Raw genomic sequence first — 15,358 nt, 5'->3', positions numbered from 1 at the left:
TGTTATGGGTAGTGTAGTAAAGAATGTTATGTTAGAAGATTTGGACTATGACTAGTGCTGTTTGTGATATTATGCGGAACAATGCAAAAATGTGTGCGTGAAACAGATGCATATGTTCGTTAGTTTTGTGCTCTTGATTTTGTAAGAGAAATGCGGAAGTGAGGCAGCAGAGTGTAGCTGCAGACATTGGCAGACTGTGTCCTGGAACCCAAGTCTTTCTACTGCTACTATTGTGGAAGGTGGAGCCTGTTACCATTTAACACCTTTAAAAATCAATTGCGGTCGCGGAGCGGGCTACAGAGTGAGGCAACAGAGTGTAGCTGCAGACCATGGCAGACTGTGGCGGGCAGTGCGGCTTGGGCGTCTGCAAAAGATGAAGAGGTGAAGGCTTTTCAATCAAGGAAGACACGGTGTGCGCGCTTTGATTTTGATTGTGCTTCCTGGCTCGGATCTCGCTTTCCGCGAGTACCTTATGAGGTGTTAACTTATTATTGACATTAGCAACACTCGATCAGGGGCTTTGTCCCGTGTATTTAATTCTGTCTCAGACTGTCTGCTTCAAGGTACTTTGCCTCTCGAATGGATTTTGACTTTAATGTTTGCTTTAGTTGATAGCCGCTGTAGCGTCTGTGATAGCAGCTGATAGCTGCTGCACCGTCTGTGTTCTGAGACGACACAGTGATACACATACAGTCGGCTCGATTTGCATATCCTGAGAATAGTGCCCATTAGAGCTTCATTAGTCGGGTGGAGACTGCGAGTAACTTACCTCTGACCCACCGATGGTTGTTGGGCTAGTTGCGGAATCACTGTGAAATTGCTCTCTTGCCGAGTAACCAGGCAAAGTCCTCTGCTGGGGTGGGGACTGCGAGCCGGCTGCTCTGTGTTATCGGGTGGTTGCAGCACATTACTCTACTCTTCTGTGAACTCTGTGCAGTTTGGTTAAGTTTCTTTTCTCCTTGGGGGGGTGGTGGGGGGAGGAAAAAGGAAAGGAAGAGAAGAAGGGAAAGAGAAGAGAGCCAAGGAAAAAAAAAGCAGGGGGGGTGGGAGAAGAGAGACCTCTACCTTTGATCTAATGAAGACCTATAATTTGAAAAGTGCATCAGCTGGCTTAGACCTCCGTACCCCCGAATTAGAGGATTGTGGCTCCAGTTCATCTATTATACCAAGAGTTAACAGATCTATTTTCAAATCTCTGCCTCGGAGTAAAACTATTGTGCCTTTTTTTGGGAAGCAAAGCATTTTCCCGGTTGATGGCCAAAATCCATCATGCTCGGGTCTCCCGCAACTTTCTCTGTCAGTACAAAGAGAAGTGGAGGCGCCTACTCCAAAAGGGCCTCCTTCTATCCATAATCTGCCTTTAAACAGCGATCATATTTTGACGGCCACCTCCATAAAAAATACAATTTTTAACTACTTCCCTCGGGATCTCGGCCACATAAAGAACTGTGCTAGTGAGAAAAACACTAAAGGGAGTCATATGCCAGCTAAGTCGCCATCACAGGCTGTGACCTGTGGCAAATGGAGAATAGATCTCCCTGAGCAAGATTTGCTTAACTCAGACATTCTGCCGAATATGGATTTATCTTTTGAGCTGAATGCCATCTCTGCTCTCTTGGAGGTATCGAGAGGAGCCAAAGTCTTTCAGGAAAAAAAAATCTGATAAAGAACTGACTGCTTTTGAGGAAGAAAAGAAGGAAACCTCCACCAGGATGGCCACCTCAATCCTCCATCTATGGGAGCCCTCAGCTTTGTCCTGGGTTCACTCGTAAAGGTCTGTGAAGACACCAAGACTGAAGCTCAAATAAATTCTGGTCACCTGTTGGAAATGATGAAAGACCGGGAAATGTATGATTCCTCCTTGGTTTCTCTAAAATCAGCTATAAATGACTTTATCAAAAAAACACGTATTGAATTGAGTCAACAAGCTATAACTCAATCACAGAAATTCGACCTCATACTCTCAAAATGGGAAGAGATGAGAGATGATATGGCCAAGTTCAATCAGTTCTTGGTAGATGGTGAAACTCCCAAGATAAGAAAAAATTGTCATCTGTAGAAATGGGAGGGCATGTTGATGTGCCTAATCAAAAAATGGCACCGTGGCAAGATGTAAAAGACAAAGTGAAGTCTCTACCATTCTTCGAATCTCTAAAAGAGAAGCCTCACTTTCCAGGATTTGAATCTAGAGATAATAGACATGAGGAGAAATCCCTACGAGGATATCTTCCTTTGGAGCGCACAGATGCTTTGGGTGTAAATCATAAGGAAAATCACATGGAAAAACCCTGGGCAAGTTTTATCCATATATCTGTCCCGTCCTTCCTCAACATCGAAAGGAAAAGTTCTGCTGAATTGCTCTGCTATTTTGGCGGAAATATGGGGAATCCCTAGTTTAAAATGTTTTATATCGACCAATATTTAGGTTGTTGGCTTTCCTTGTCTTCCCAATATGAACATCGTCAAGCTTACACTTAAATCTAAGCTTGGGTGGTCTTCTTTACTGGAACTAGTGCCGAGTGGTCTTGTAGGTGTCTAAGTATCTCAGAATCTCAGCCAATTGAGCCCATTGGAAACATTTCCTCTAATCGAAATTTGGCTTGGATCTTTCTGACTGTAGACACATGAAAGAAACTAACTCTTCAACAACAGTGCTGGAAATGGTGCCAGAGATTGTCTCTCAGATTCTCTTCAAATTGGGTATTGCGGATCAGCATCTCTAACTACATTGATGATTAGAACCCTGTCATGGAATTCGAGGGGCTCTCGTTCATTCAGCAATGATGTAATGAAACAGTATATATTTGGTTCTCATGATCTGACTTTTTTTCAAGAAACATGGCTTTCCAAGCTTTTCAATATAGATGGTTTTTCATTTTACCACCAACTGTCCATGAGGGAGGAGGTTGGGCGCCCTATGGGTGGCTTAACTCTATTTTGTAGAAATAAGATCTTTTGGACGTCAGCTGTCCTTGTTAATGAAATCTTGGGGATCATCATAAGAGCTTTGCTGAAGAACATGAAAGGGGACAGGGGTTGGTTAATGGTAAATGTTTACTGGAGCCCTGCTCGGATCCCAATTATTCCCTTTGTGCAGAAATTGTGGCACTATTTGACTGTATTTACGACGCAATATCCAACAGATGATATATTAATAATTGGAGATTTTAACTCAAACTGTTTAGTGGATAATATGTTACATCTGGCTCAGCGAAAGCAAACAATGTCGGATGGTAGAGTGTGGTTTGAATTTATGAAAGAATCGGAATTGTTGGCCTTCAATGGTAATATGGGGATGGATACTGGGGCTGCCCATCCTTGGAGAAGGGGCTCCTCACACTCTACCACTGATTACATCTTTGCCTCTCAGGGACTATTTGAGAAGTGTAGTCACTTTAAGATTGTAGAAGAAAAGTTGAGTGATCACACCATTTGATTGCTTCTTTCGATATTCCTCTAAATCAGAAAACTACCCACATGAAACTGATGTTGCTATCTAATGTAGCTGATAGTAGTTAGTAGTGGTTAGATTTGATAGAGGGGACAGAACCTCAATGTTGTGCTCTAGACAATGATCTCTGATTGGAATGATTAGGAGCTATTATTCTATCTTGAACCGAATAATTTTGTAAAATTGTTATGGAACTTAGATCCACCAGAAGTCTGTTCTGCCAAAAAGAAAAAAAAAACTCATACCCATTGTTTTGATATTAGGATCCTAGAAAATAAGAGAGAAAGAGGAAGGGAGATCTATCTCCTAAAAAAATCCATTAAGACCAAATCTCAGTACTATCTACACGCCAGGCAAATAAATAATACATTTAGGAACTGGATAAGATCCCAGCATTCGTTAAGATTACAGAGAGATGGAGCGAACATGCTAAAAACAGTGTGTCTCAAAAATTCTCTTAATTTCTGGTCATTGATTAACAAAAGATCTATTCAAGGACAAGAAACGATTATACAGGAGCACTCCTCGGTTGAGCAGTTTACTAATATCTTTGGCTCACCAGAGAGTATTGCTCCAATTAATATATTTCCTGGGAATTGGGTCCTGTCCTACTCTCTGGAAGAGATCAGATTATTAATAATTAAATCATCAGTGTCACGTGCAGCAGGGCCGAATGGACTCTCCAATGCAATGTTTAAGTCAAACCCTGAACTTTGGTCCACGGTGTTAAAGGCACTATTCTACAATGTCATTAGAACAGCTATTATTCCAAATTCTTGGAGAAGCTCCGTGAACATTCCGTTCTTTAAGCATGGTGATCGCCTAGCGGCGGCCAATTATCATCTGATTTATCTACTGGACGCTGATAGCAAAATATTTGCTGGTCTGGTCCTTAGAGACCTTGAAGATTGGGCCACAGCTAAGGGAATTCTCTCTAAATTTCAGACTGGATTCTGCAGAGTTTTATCTACTACACTGAATAACCTCATTCTCACTTGTTTGAACTCGGGCAGTGCAGTTAAGAGGGGGGGGGACCTCTCTTTGGGGCCTGGGTGCACCTATCCCAGGACTTTGATACTGTAAATAGAGAGCATCTGTGGTGGAAACTGCAGAGCTGGGGGATCCCGGAGTCCCTCTTGGCTGTTCTTATAGAACTCCACCACCCACCACAATTCCACCCTACGAGTGAGGTTATCTACAGCTGGCGAACTATCGCAGGTGATCCCCATTCAGAGAGGGGTTGGCCAGGACTGCTTGGTGGCCCCCTTCCTATTTAATCTCTACTTATCTGATTTGCTTCATTGTTTTTTGACTCTGCTGCTGGCCAGCCCTAAGATCGGAGAGACCAGGTTATCGTAGTTAGTTTACGCGCACAATATCATTGTTCTGGATTATACGCAAATCGGCCTTCAAATGCTCATGACGGCCCTGGGAGAGTATACAAAATATAATGGTTTGAAAATTAACCCAGATAAATCCAGAGTTTTGATCTTTAAGCATCCACTGACAAAAACAAAGCCATTTCCCCAGAAAATTGATGGTTACTCTGTTCCTCTGGTAGGCGAACTTGTGTATCTTGTCCAACTAAATTGGATCTGAATAACGCCTTCGATTTGGAAGCAATAAAGTTAGGATCTCATATGATCAAGATCCACTTAAAATATTGTACATTTTCACTTATCCCACTGATAAAATACTATGTCGGGAAGGTTATACCAACCTTGTTGTTCCGACTGGAGTGTAACATCCAAAGCTTTGAAATAAACTGTGAACGTACTGAAGCAAGTATATGGAAGAGAGTATTGAATCTTCCCAACTCAGTTCGTATGGCCTTTATCCGTTATGAGCTGGGTCTGTCTTCCCTTCTTTTATCAATGGAATTAAGATGGGTTACTTCATATAGATTGATCAACGTCCCTCAAATTGACTCTCTTTACAAGGACGTTCAAATCCAAATGCTTAAGGGAGACAATGGGCCTCATTACGAGTATGACGGTAAGGCAACAACGGCCCTGGTATCACTACCGGCACCGTTGCTACCGTACTGCCATAATAGGGGTTCTGCTTGCGGGGCCCTTTGCAGCCACCAAGTCTGACATGGAGGCCGTACCGGCACCAGCGAGCAGAACATGATGGGAGCAACATTACTGTTATTAACGGTACAGGTGTTGCCATCTTCTCCATTCCCAATGAGCCCTATGGGGGCTCAAATGGGGATGTACCGGGCCCGGCACCCGCAAAAGGGTAAATACCAGGTCCGGCTGGGCCAGAATAGCCCAGTAATTGCCCATTCACAGGTTCCGGACTCAGATGCGAGTTTGGAGGTAGCCTTGCCGGTAAAACCGGCAAGGCTACCTCCAACCTCGTAATGCGGCCCAATATGTTTTTGGAAATACTTAAATCTAAATGTTCCGATATCTTTCGCACCATGGACTCAGACTTAGATACCCTGAATTGTAATCCTTTAAGATCTAAGGAATTTACCAAGAGAAGAGATTGAATCAGGACAATCGATAGATTACCATCAGCAAAGCTATCCACATATTTTTCAGCTTATGATAAACCTAGAGCTCTACCAACCTATGTACAAAAATTCCCTGAGGCCAGGATGAATTTCCTTCAATTTAAACCAAACTTCCTGCCCTCCTTGGAAATTCTACACAACCGGGATACGACAGGTGTCCCGTCGGACATATGTCAGGACTGTGAGATGAACACTAAACATACAGCAAAACATGTCCTGGGATCAGGGAATTGAGATGGGGGAGACTGCAGAGGTTCTTCGGTAGGGAGAAATGGCTGGACTCTGATGACCTGTGGGAGAGAATTATCTCAGTTAAAGTTTTCTTGACAATGGAAGTGGTAAAACTTCTCAGTGATTTAAAACTGGTTGAACATGTTCTTATTTAAATTGGTGTTGAAAGTTAATGCTTGGTACTTGCACGAGGAGTACATATCCTTGTATTTTTATCTTCTTTAGTTTCTTCTATATTCTTTGGCATATATTCTGATGTTTATCTGTCGAGAGTATGGAAACTTTTATACTTTTTATCAAAATTGTTTTGTTTTATTTGTCTCTCTCTTTTTTATGCAGTTCAGCAAGTTCTATGTAGTTATTTAATTTCTTCATTTGGCTTCAATTATATAATTTAATATTACATCGTTTTATGCTATTTGTATTCTATTTAAAAAGTCGAAATTTGTTTTGGCTAAGATGCACAATACAATAAAAAATAAATAAGAGAAATGCTCTGTTTATGGTGCAATGTATTTGTAATGTGTTTTTAAAGAATAGGTAAACTGGCCCAGTGGTAATGCAATGGCAGATTGTAGTTGGAGCAGTGTTTGGTGTCTAGTAGTAGTGGTTGGGAAAGAACAGTTCTTTATATGTAAGGTGAAGTGTTCTATATAGACACTTGGCCAGTATACACACGTGTGAGCAGGTGGGAATGGTGGCACTGTAAGAGGTGCAATGAGAAAGCTTGGAAAGTATGACGTTTTATATGGACTGAAAAAGGAAAAGTGCATATGTGCATTTACAGCAGCACTGTGTCTAACCTTTTTCTAAAAAAGATAAAGCAGTGGCACTTGGTTAATGTTAAAGGACATTTGTACCGCCAACTATCACCACTGAAATGGTCCCCTGGCGCTCTGGCGGCTCTGAAAAAGGGGGTGGGGGTGGGTTAGTGGGAATAAGCTGGAAAAGTGCAAGAGAGCAGTGATGTGCTGTTGGCAGCCTCAGCCCGGTTGGTCCATTGGCTGGGCTTGGGGTGTTTTACGGTCCGTAGTCGTCGTGTGCTGTTGTGCAAGTCTATGTGTGGTTTGTTTTGTTGTTGCATTGTTGTGAAGTTTGTGCGGATTGCTGCGTTTTCGGCTTGTGATTGTGTTTGGTTAGAGTTTGAGAGGTGTATGCAGAGGGATGGAATTGTTAGTTGGTTGGTTAGTTGGCATTGCTGTCCATTGCAATTATGGGATTCCATCTAGGTGCAGTACATGCTGACATTTACATTTCTATCCAAATGCAACGCGAGCCAAAGTTTACAATTCTAAGTGTGGTGCATGTTAAGAATAACATTTCTATCTAGGTGCGGCACAAGCTAAACTTCAGAATTCCATACGAGTGTGGCACATGCTAACAGTCACACTTCCATCTGGATGCGACGCAAGCTAGGGTTCAGAATTTTAAGTGTGGTGCATGCTAACAGTCACTGGTGTGTGGAAGTTTAATATGTTGACTGTACATGTAAGTAACTGGCTGTCTTCTCTGGGCCGCTTTCCTCAGCCAGTTTCCATGGTAAAGGACCTGGGGTTTAAACTTACCTCATCTTTGTCCATGGAGGCACAGGTTGGCACGGCCACTTCCAGCTCAGGCTCCTGCAATGGGTCATTTCCTATATTCCAGTGCGCCTATGTACTGGATCTTTTGCAAATTCTACAGAACTTTGCCACGCGGCTGTCACATTTATCCGTAAACTCAGTTGGCTGCCGGTTGCCACACGTGTTCAGTTTAAGGCCCTTTGCCTGGTCCACCAGGCTTTTTATGGCCGGTGCGGAATACCCTACGGCTAAATGTCTGCCTTATATTCCGAGTCGTGCCTTGGGGTTGAAAATAGTTTCCTTTGAGAATTAATTAAAATATGTCCATAAGTAACAGAGATATAGAAGATTTGATGAACTTTGTGTCCATCCTTGAAGACAACATCAGTACTACATGTCACACAGCAAGTGACGTCGTGGAAAGTATTCCTCCATATCTAGTTTCTGATGATATGACTCCTGCCTCACATTTGCCTCACTAAAACTACCACAAAGTATATATTTTGTGCATATGATCAATACTACAAATGCCCGTAATTTTTTGATGTCACCTGGAATTTTCAAGAACCTGGTTGGTCAGGGGGCCACTTGATGTATCTGACCCCTTCATAACCAGCCTCGGCTTTCTTAGGTTTTTTTACTGGAATGCAGTGTCTCTAAGGGTCCCCAGGAAATCTCCTCTAGTCGTGGATCTCTGACCCAATGCCTGCTTTAGACATCCAGATATTGCACGGCCGTAGGTACAATTCTTGTGTATTACAGCAGACACAATTGCAGTTCTACCATGATTAGGGACATGCATAACAAGGCGATTATCATAAATGTCATCTTATTTGTGTCTAACATGCGTTTAGCTGAATGCATAAATATTTGCTGTTACGAAGGAAAAACTGCATATACATTAGAAAAAGAATATCCATATCAAAGGTGCTCCATGGTGTATAGGACAGGCCTACTGTGATGTTTCTTCTTCTCCAAGATTAAGGTAGCATAAACAGCACCTTCCTCGTATCCTTAAGCAAGGCTGCATTCCTTAGATAGTATGTACCTTAAATGGAGCCCTCCTGGTCTCAAGGTCTTCCTTGTCCTCAGAAATGCTGGGGAGTTCACTAGCTAAGGTGGTTGGTGGCTGATCTTTCTCACTTCAGGAAAGTTGTTTCCTCGAATCAGAAGACAGACACTCCTGGTTGCTTCTCATACTGCACCGGCTCTCATGGAAGACTTTCAGAGCTTGTGAAAGAAGATTGAGGAGGGTTTAAACTTAACTGCACATCTGGAGATAATGTTGCAATTAGGGCAGTTTTGTGGTTCTATCCTGTAATGCGCCGGATTCCAAATCGGCTCCCTTTTTTTTAAGCATAACCTCGCACTGATTATGCGATAGATCAGCAAGGGCTATTGCATCCCTCAAACCTCATTGTTTCATTAGAGTTATCCCGCTGTTATATCACCTCTTATAATCTTTGCTGGCAAAACACAGCTATACTCCTAGTGCAATAGTGATGTTTGGATTTGTAGGAGTGCCAAGATGGGTATTCAGGAAACATTTCAAAAGCCTTTTCTGGACATGGATGGTTCTACTGATAAGCCCCAATTCATGTTGCAACCCATCACCCGGGGAACTAGTTGAGGGGGAACCTGTGACCCTCCAAAGCCCTGAGTTTTGGAGGCTTTCCAAGCATCCACAGGGAGATGCCCCCAAACCATAGAGGATAGCCATGTTAATTTTGGACTCCATCACCTGGAGACACTTATCCAGGAGTTTTCCCAAATTGATGATAAAACGGAGAAAGCACTTTTAACCCATGGTTTCTTGCTTTGCCACCACATCTGCAGCCCCCCTCGTGAGGAAAGGCCAAACCCAAATACCTGTATTCATCCACCACCACAATTAATGAGTTATCCAGGATCCATTAAAAGTTTGACTTTCCTTTGTTTTAAGAAGATTTGGTTTAAGACCATGCTTCAAAAAGTACTTATGAGAGTATTTTAAACTCTGTTGTAGCCAATCCCGCTGTCAAATCGCTTCAATACCCACTATCATATCCAAGGCTATCCAAGGCCTTCTGCACTTCCTTTGACAAGCCCCTCTTTACAATAAAATGGAAGTGTGGCATTGACTGATCCCACGGCCTTCCCGTTTCAGCTCTACACATGTCTTGCATTTTAAGAATAAATCTAGCTGGGTCCTCATCATCACCCATATTATTCTGCATCAGGGACTGTACATTGGGTATCTGGGATGGCCCTCCGTAGTGCATCCCATACCTGTGCTCTTACTCCATTGAACGCTGCTCCATCATGTGCATCTTCCCCAGGGTTACTCCTGGGTATCTGGCCTTAACCCACATATCCCCAGCCTGGTCCCCAATTATAGCAACCATCAAGCTATTAAAATTCCCTATTGCCAGTGGCACCCCTGCTGCTTGCTTTTTCTAATTCATATATCCACTTGCTCGCCACTGCTGTAAGCTGTGGGAGGGCCTTAATTACATTATTCGTATCCATTTGGGGCCAGGGCACATACTGTGTTCTCCTTGCCCCCTTATGTATGAGGGTCATCTGCATCTTTTCCCTACTTCCCACACCCTTCTTCACAACTCCTCTTCTCCTCTTTACCAACGCCATCCGGCCGGCCGTGTTCCTCAACCTGTCCCCAGCTCACAGACATTCTACTTGAGGGTTTTTCTCACCTGCCCCTTCACCCGTTCCTTCTCCTTTGCTCTGACCCTCCGCAAATGTATCATCGTCCTCTTCCTCCACATTCTCTCCCAACACTGTATTTTCCTCTCCCAAGATTACCCACCCACCCGGGCTTCTTCCTTTCTCAAGACCATATTTCCTTCTTAGTTCTGTTAGCAATCCTGTCAGTCTGTCCTCAAACTCCCTTGACCTGTAACCCACTGATGCCAGTACTTCAGGCGGGTGAATATACAGAGGTGGGGAGCAGTAGCCAGCATTGTTGCTGGTGCTGCAGAGGACCCTACCACAGCAGAAGGGTTCCCTATTGCAACGGGTACATAGCTTGGATTGGTGCACCCTTCTCCGGGATATGCTGTCAAGGGATATAATCCCCCACACACCAATGGTGCCACGCCCTCTCCTTCTCCCTTCTTGCACTTTCCATCTTTGTCTCTCCGCCTCTACTCCGTTCCCTTGATCTTCTGCGTCTTCAAACATACGCCAGAGATCTACATTTTATTTTCTATTCTGTAGCTGCTTTCCCTTAGATGTTGGTAATAAAAATGTGGACATGTGTTCCAAGATGATGATGATGATGCCATACCCCGGGCCATGGGTAGGGCATCACCGCAAACCCCATGTCTCTGCAATCCACTGCTTATATTTTTCCACCCTGTCATGATACAGTGGCAGGCTTTATACATATGTTCTATTGCTGTTCCAGCTCCCCATGCTAGTGGTATCTATCTCTTACTGACCCTGCAAAGACGTACTAAGGCACCACACATGCTGCTGCTTGCTTATAACAACAAAAACAAAGAAAATCAGCTTCAACCTTTTTCTATCCCCCTTCCTTACACACATACACCACTCCACAAAACCATCCAATACCATACCATACCACACTGTAATGCACACACTTACCGCCCCTTCTAGGGCCTACTCTTTATTCAATACAACACAAATACAATAAAATAAGCTAACAGATGAACACTACTTCCAGGCCTATTATGAGACCACTGGTTTTATTTCTGTATTCCTCCTCTAAATAATATAATGTCTTGTGGTTCCACCTTCCCTCCGCTTCCGAGGAGGGGCTCCCTGCCTTACCTTTGCCTTACCGAACACACTCTTCATAGTACATATTTTAATAACAAATAACTCTGACCTCACCCATGTCACATCGACGACCTCGCTCTCCATGTACTCAGGCCTTTCACACTTCCCCATGCATCTGTCCACTATTTGTTATCTCTTACAAGAGTCTACTCACGTGTGGCTCACCCAAACTCCTCAACAGGGTTCCAACACTGGCCTGCACTCTCCTCGGAGCCACGCCCCACTTCAAAGAACATAGAGGACTTCTCTTAAAATGGCTCCTGCTAAACCACTCGGAAAACGTGTTTTTTCGGGACCTGTCTCTGTAGGTGGATACAGCTCCTTCTGGAGAAGCGGCCTGGAAGCCTCTGCAGGTACCAGGGCACTGGGATCACGTTGAGGGTCATCAATTGAATTCACGCCCCTGAACGCTCACACCAGAGAGAATACAACCCACTAGGGAAGAAATGCCCAAGTCGATCTTGGAAAGATAATACGTTTTAATCTCACACGCAGATGAGAGCAAAAGCAAAGAACTCTGCTGCTAAGAACGTTCTACTGAAAAGTAGTACAAGCAGAATCTTATAAAGCAACACACCTATATAACGGAATTAAGTAGGGTAAAATACTGCACAGCGGTTGGTGTGTGCCTATACAGAATCTGCCTACCCCATAAGGGATGGCAGGCTCTTGGTTCCATCCCAGTCCAGACCGTCCATCTTCCATCGCGTGGGTGCTACGGTGAGCATCTTCTGACATCGAAGGTCAGAAAACATATTAATTATACTCCTACCATACAACTATTTTATCACTCATACTGTGCACTTGGCAGGTCTTAAGACGAGCACAAAGGAGGTTCTGGGGCACTCTAACATTCACACACACACATTTCACTCACTCCCATCCGTCTCCAAGCTCTCCACCCTCGTTTTGACCTATAATGTATCCCTCCCAGCACCTCACAACATAAATCACACAATTGTCGCTCAATGATGTGCCCTGTCCGTCCTCTTGGAACATTTCAGGACTTGTTACTTTGGTGTTGGTGGTCAACGGGCACCTGGTGCCATGGAATTCAGGGATCTTAAGGTTTAGTCAGTTATGTGGGCTGTAATTTGTGGTCGCCTGAGGAAGGGCCGGGTCATGCTTTAGCCAGTGTGAGATAACATGCACACCAGGTGCCGGTCTGTGATCACAGCCTTGTAGAACACATTCCTCCCGAACATCTTTGCAACACTGTTAGAACAATGAAGAGGCGTTGTGGTGATTGGGGGGGTGTGCTGTCCTCAGTGGAGCTCGGGCATGGCTGTAGATTTCTCTTGACTTGTGATTTTAGGCCTAGTGCATGCATTTCTGCTGTCCCCTTCCCAACACAACTGAGTGGCGCTTTAAGTCAAGTGTTGCTGTAGCTTTTCCTGCATGGTGCTTTGCCTAATTTCTTCATTAGGCGCATGTTGCAATTGTATTTTTGTGTATTTGTGCACCCTGACCACTGAGCACGCATTGCCATTTCCTTCTATGCCAGGTTTCCACATCCTGTGGCACAGGATTGGGAGCCGGATGGCCATTCTGGCCGGAGCACAGCAACACCAAGCAGGAGCAACTTGTATTGCCTTGTCCGGAAGCTCAGGATGACCATAACTACAGGCTAGCCAAGGTACATGCAAATGCTTACATTCACAGCAATTTGGCAGTATGTACATACACACACTGATAATATGAATGCTACATATGGTGATCCATATAGTGAACATGTTTGCATGTTTTATCTTTTAAATAAAAACATAATGTGTGCTCATCTATGGCAGTTTGCCATTTTTTCCTTGGGTCCCAATACATTTGTACAGATTGCTTCTCATCTTCTCTCTGCATTTTATCTTTACACATTAAGATAACAGTGACGCTTGGTATGCAGCTATTCTGGAGATATACCTCCACAGCATCATTTGTTTTGGCAACGGTGTGACATTCATTTATATTGCTGTTTTGTGATTTTAGTTTGTTAGTTCTCAATGGTTTTTTGGTTAAGGACCACAGCACTCCATTCACCCCATCTATGAGAGGAGACAATCTTCTTAGGCAATCTGTTCCCATCAGAAATGGAATTTCACAAATGGACGTGATCAATTCCTCTTGTTTCATTCTGTGCTTTCCTATCTTTATGTCAACCTCGGTGACATCTATGATGGGCACCTCCTCCCCATTAAGATTATGCACTGGACCTTGATTTTCCTTCACTGTGATCTGATTCTGTGGGGATCTCCCTTCATTGATGCTCTTTACCAATAATTTAGACATAATTGTAGCCTGTGCGCCAGTGTCAATCATTGCAAATGTATTGCATTTTTCTTCTACAGTGATGGGAGCATAATACCTGTCTTCAACTTCCTCTAACACACATAAGAAGTGCACATTCTTACTGATTTCAGGGCTCACCTTTCTCAGGCCTTTTTCACTTTTGGCTAAGCACATTGATAAATGGAAAGAGATGTTTCCCTCCTTTTTGCCCATTTCTGTGTGAGAGACTTTATTCATTTCTCCATGTTGAGAGGTTTTTTGGAGTGTGGCCACTGTTCGGCCATCCATCCAGGTATCATCAGAGGTCACATTACAATCCTCCCAACTGAACATGTGTAACCACATCACTTGGCAATTTGTCATTGTCTAACTCTATGCGTTTGTGGTTATTTAATATGGTCCCAGTCCTTTTACCTTCTTCAAAAATATGTGGCTCAAAGAATTCTTCAGGTGATTGACCTGTACCCTCCTTTTGAGTATTTCTTGTTTCTGCCTGTATTTGGTTATTGCTCTGATTGCCCAGGGAAGGAGTTATAGCATCCCCACTTACTCCCTGTTTACTGGTATTCCCCATACATAAGTCATTTTTCTTTAATCTGTCCCTTTGGAATTTCAGGTTTTCCCTTTTTATTTGTACACATCTCCAATGTTTGATTTAGCTGTTAGTTTGAAAAAGCCCTGGGAGGCTTTTTCCATAGGAGTCATCTCTTTCGGCATCCCGGTTACTTTGTCTTCACCTCCACCCGGAGGCAGGCATCATTTGATCTTCATCCAGGGGACTCCAGGTCTTCATCATCTCCTGTGTTCTCCGGTCCCGTGACCTCTGACTAAATGTATGTTAATATTCTAAATCAAATAGAAAATAAACAAATTAAGTACATAGCACAATACTAACTTCATCCTTTTGCCAAAAAATAAAAAAAATATATATATCCATTTGTCCTCTTTATTTCGCCTTCTGAAATTAAACACATGTTGGAGAGAAAACAAATATACACAACATATGATTATGATGATCATCACAAAAAGTCTTTTTGTCCACATCTATTCTATTGCAACAATTACTTCTATTTTTATCTTTCTGTTATTATTCTATGAATAGACTCATGTATCCTCTTTCATGTATTTAAGGGGCTTTATCTGTTTCTACACGCTCCAACCTCCTTACCTCATGTTAAGGGTGCCAGGGTTTAATTTGATTTACATGAACAAACTGTTCTGTTACTGTTTCACCTTCGGTTTTCATAATTTTGTACACCACGGGAGAAATCTTATCTATAATTCGAAATGGTCCCTGCCAGAATGCCAGACATTTCGAATTTTTCTGTTTACTTCGTCCAAAATGAAATTTATACACCTGATCCCCCACACAATACTCTTTCACCGATGTCTTTTTATCATAATATGACTTTGCACTGTCAGCAGCCCTTTCTAGATTTCACTGCACAAAAGCAAATGCATGTTGTAAATGCTTCCTCAGCTCATCCATGTATTCATGAACTGTACATGCGC

At 43.1% G+C, this 15,358-nt stretch overlaps 2 protein-coding genes across 3 annotated transcripts in view; one reads left to right on the top strand and one right to left on the bottom strand.

Annotated features, from left to right (window-relative positions):
- Positions 1 to 15,358, bottom strand: part of LOC138498512 (zinc finger protein 615-like) — a 1,154,252-nt gene that overhangs the window by 542,084 nt on the left and 596,810 nt on the right. The window lies entirely within an intron of this gene.
- LOC138498511 (zinc finger protein 268-like) overlaps positions 1 to 15,358 on the top strand; it is an 87,552-nt gene that overhangs the window by 14,835 nt on the left and 57,359 nt on the right. The window contains exon 4 of one of the 2 annotated variants that reach the window (XM_069622287.1): positions 13,074 to 13,205. The exons of the other annotated variant lie outside the window; for it this stretch is intronic. The gene's annotated coding sequence lies outside the window, so the exon portion shown is untranslated. The remainder of the gene's footprint in view (positions 1 to 13,073; positions 13,206 to 15,358) is intronic. 2 annotated transcript variants of the gene reach the window in all.

The sequence above is a fragment of the Ambystoma mexicanum genome, chromosome 5q (genome assembly GCF_040938575.1).
Source record: "Ambystoma mexicanum isolate Mex_15411 chromosome 5q, UKY_AmexF1_1, whole genome shotgun sequence".
Lineage (NCBI taxonomy): Eukaryota > Metazoa > Chordata > Amphibia > Caudata > Ambystomatidae > Ambystoma > Ambystoma mexicanum.
Note: the sequence above shows the minus strand (reverse complement) of the source record. Positions and strands in the feature narration are given on the sequence as shown.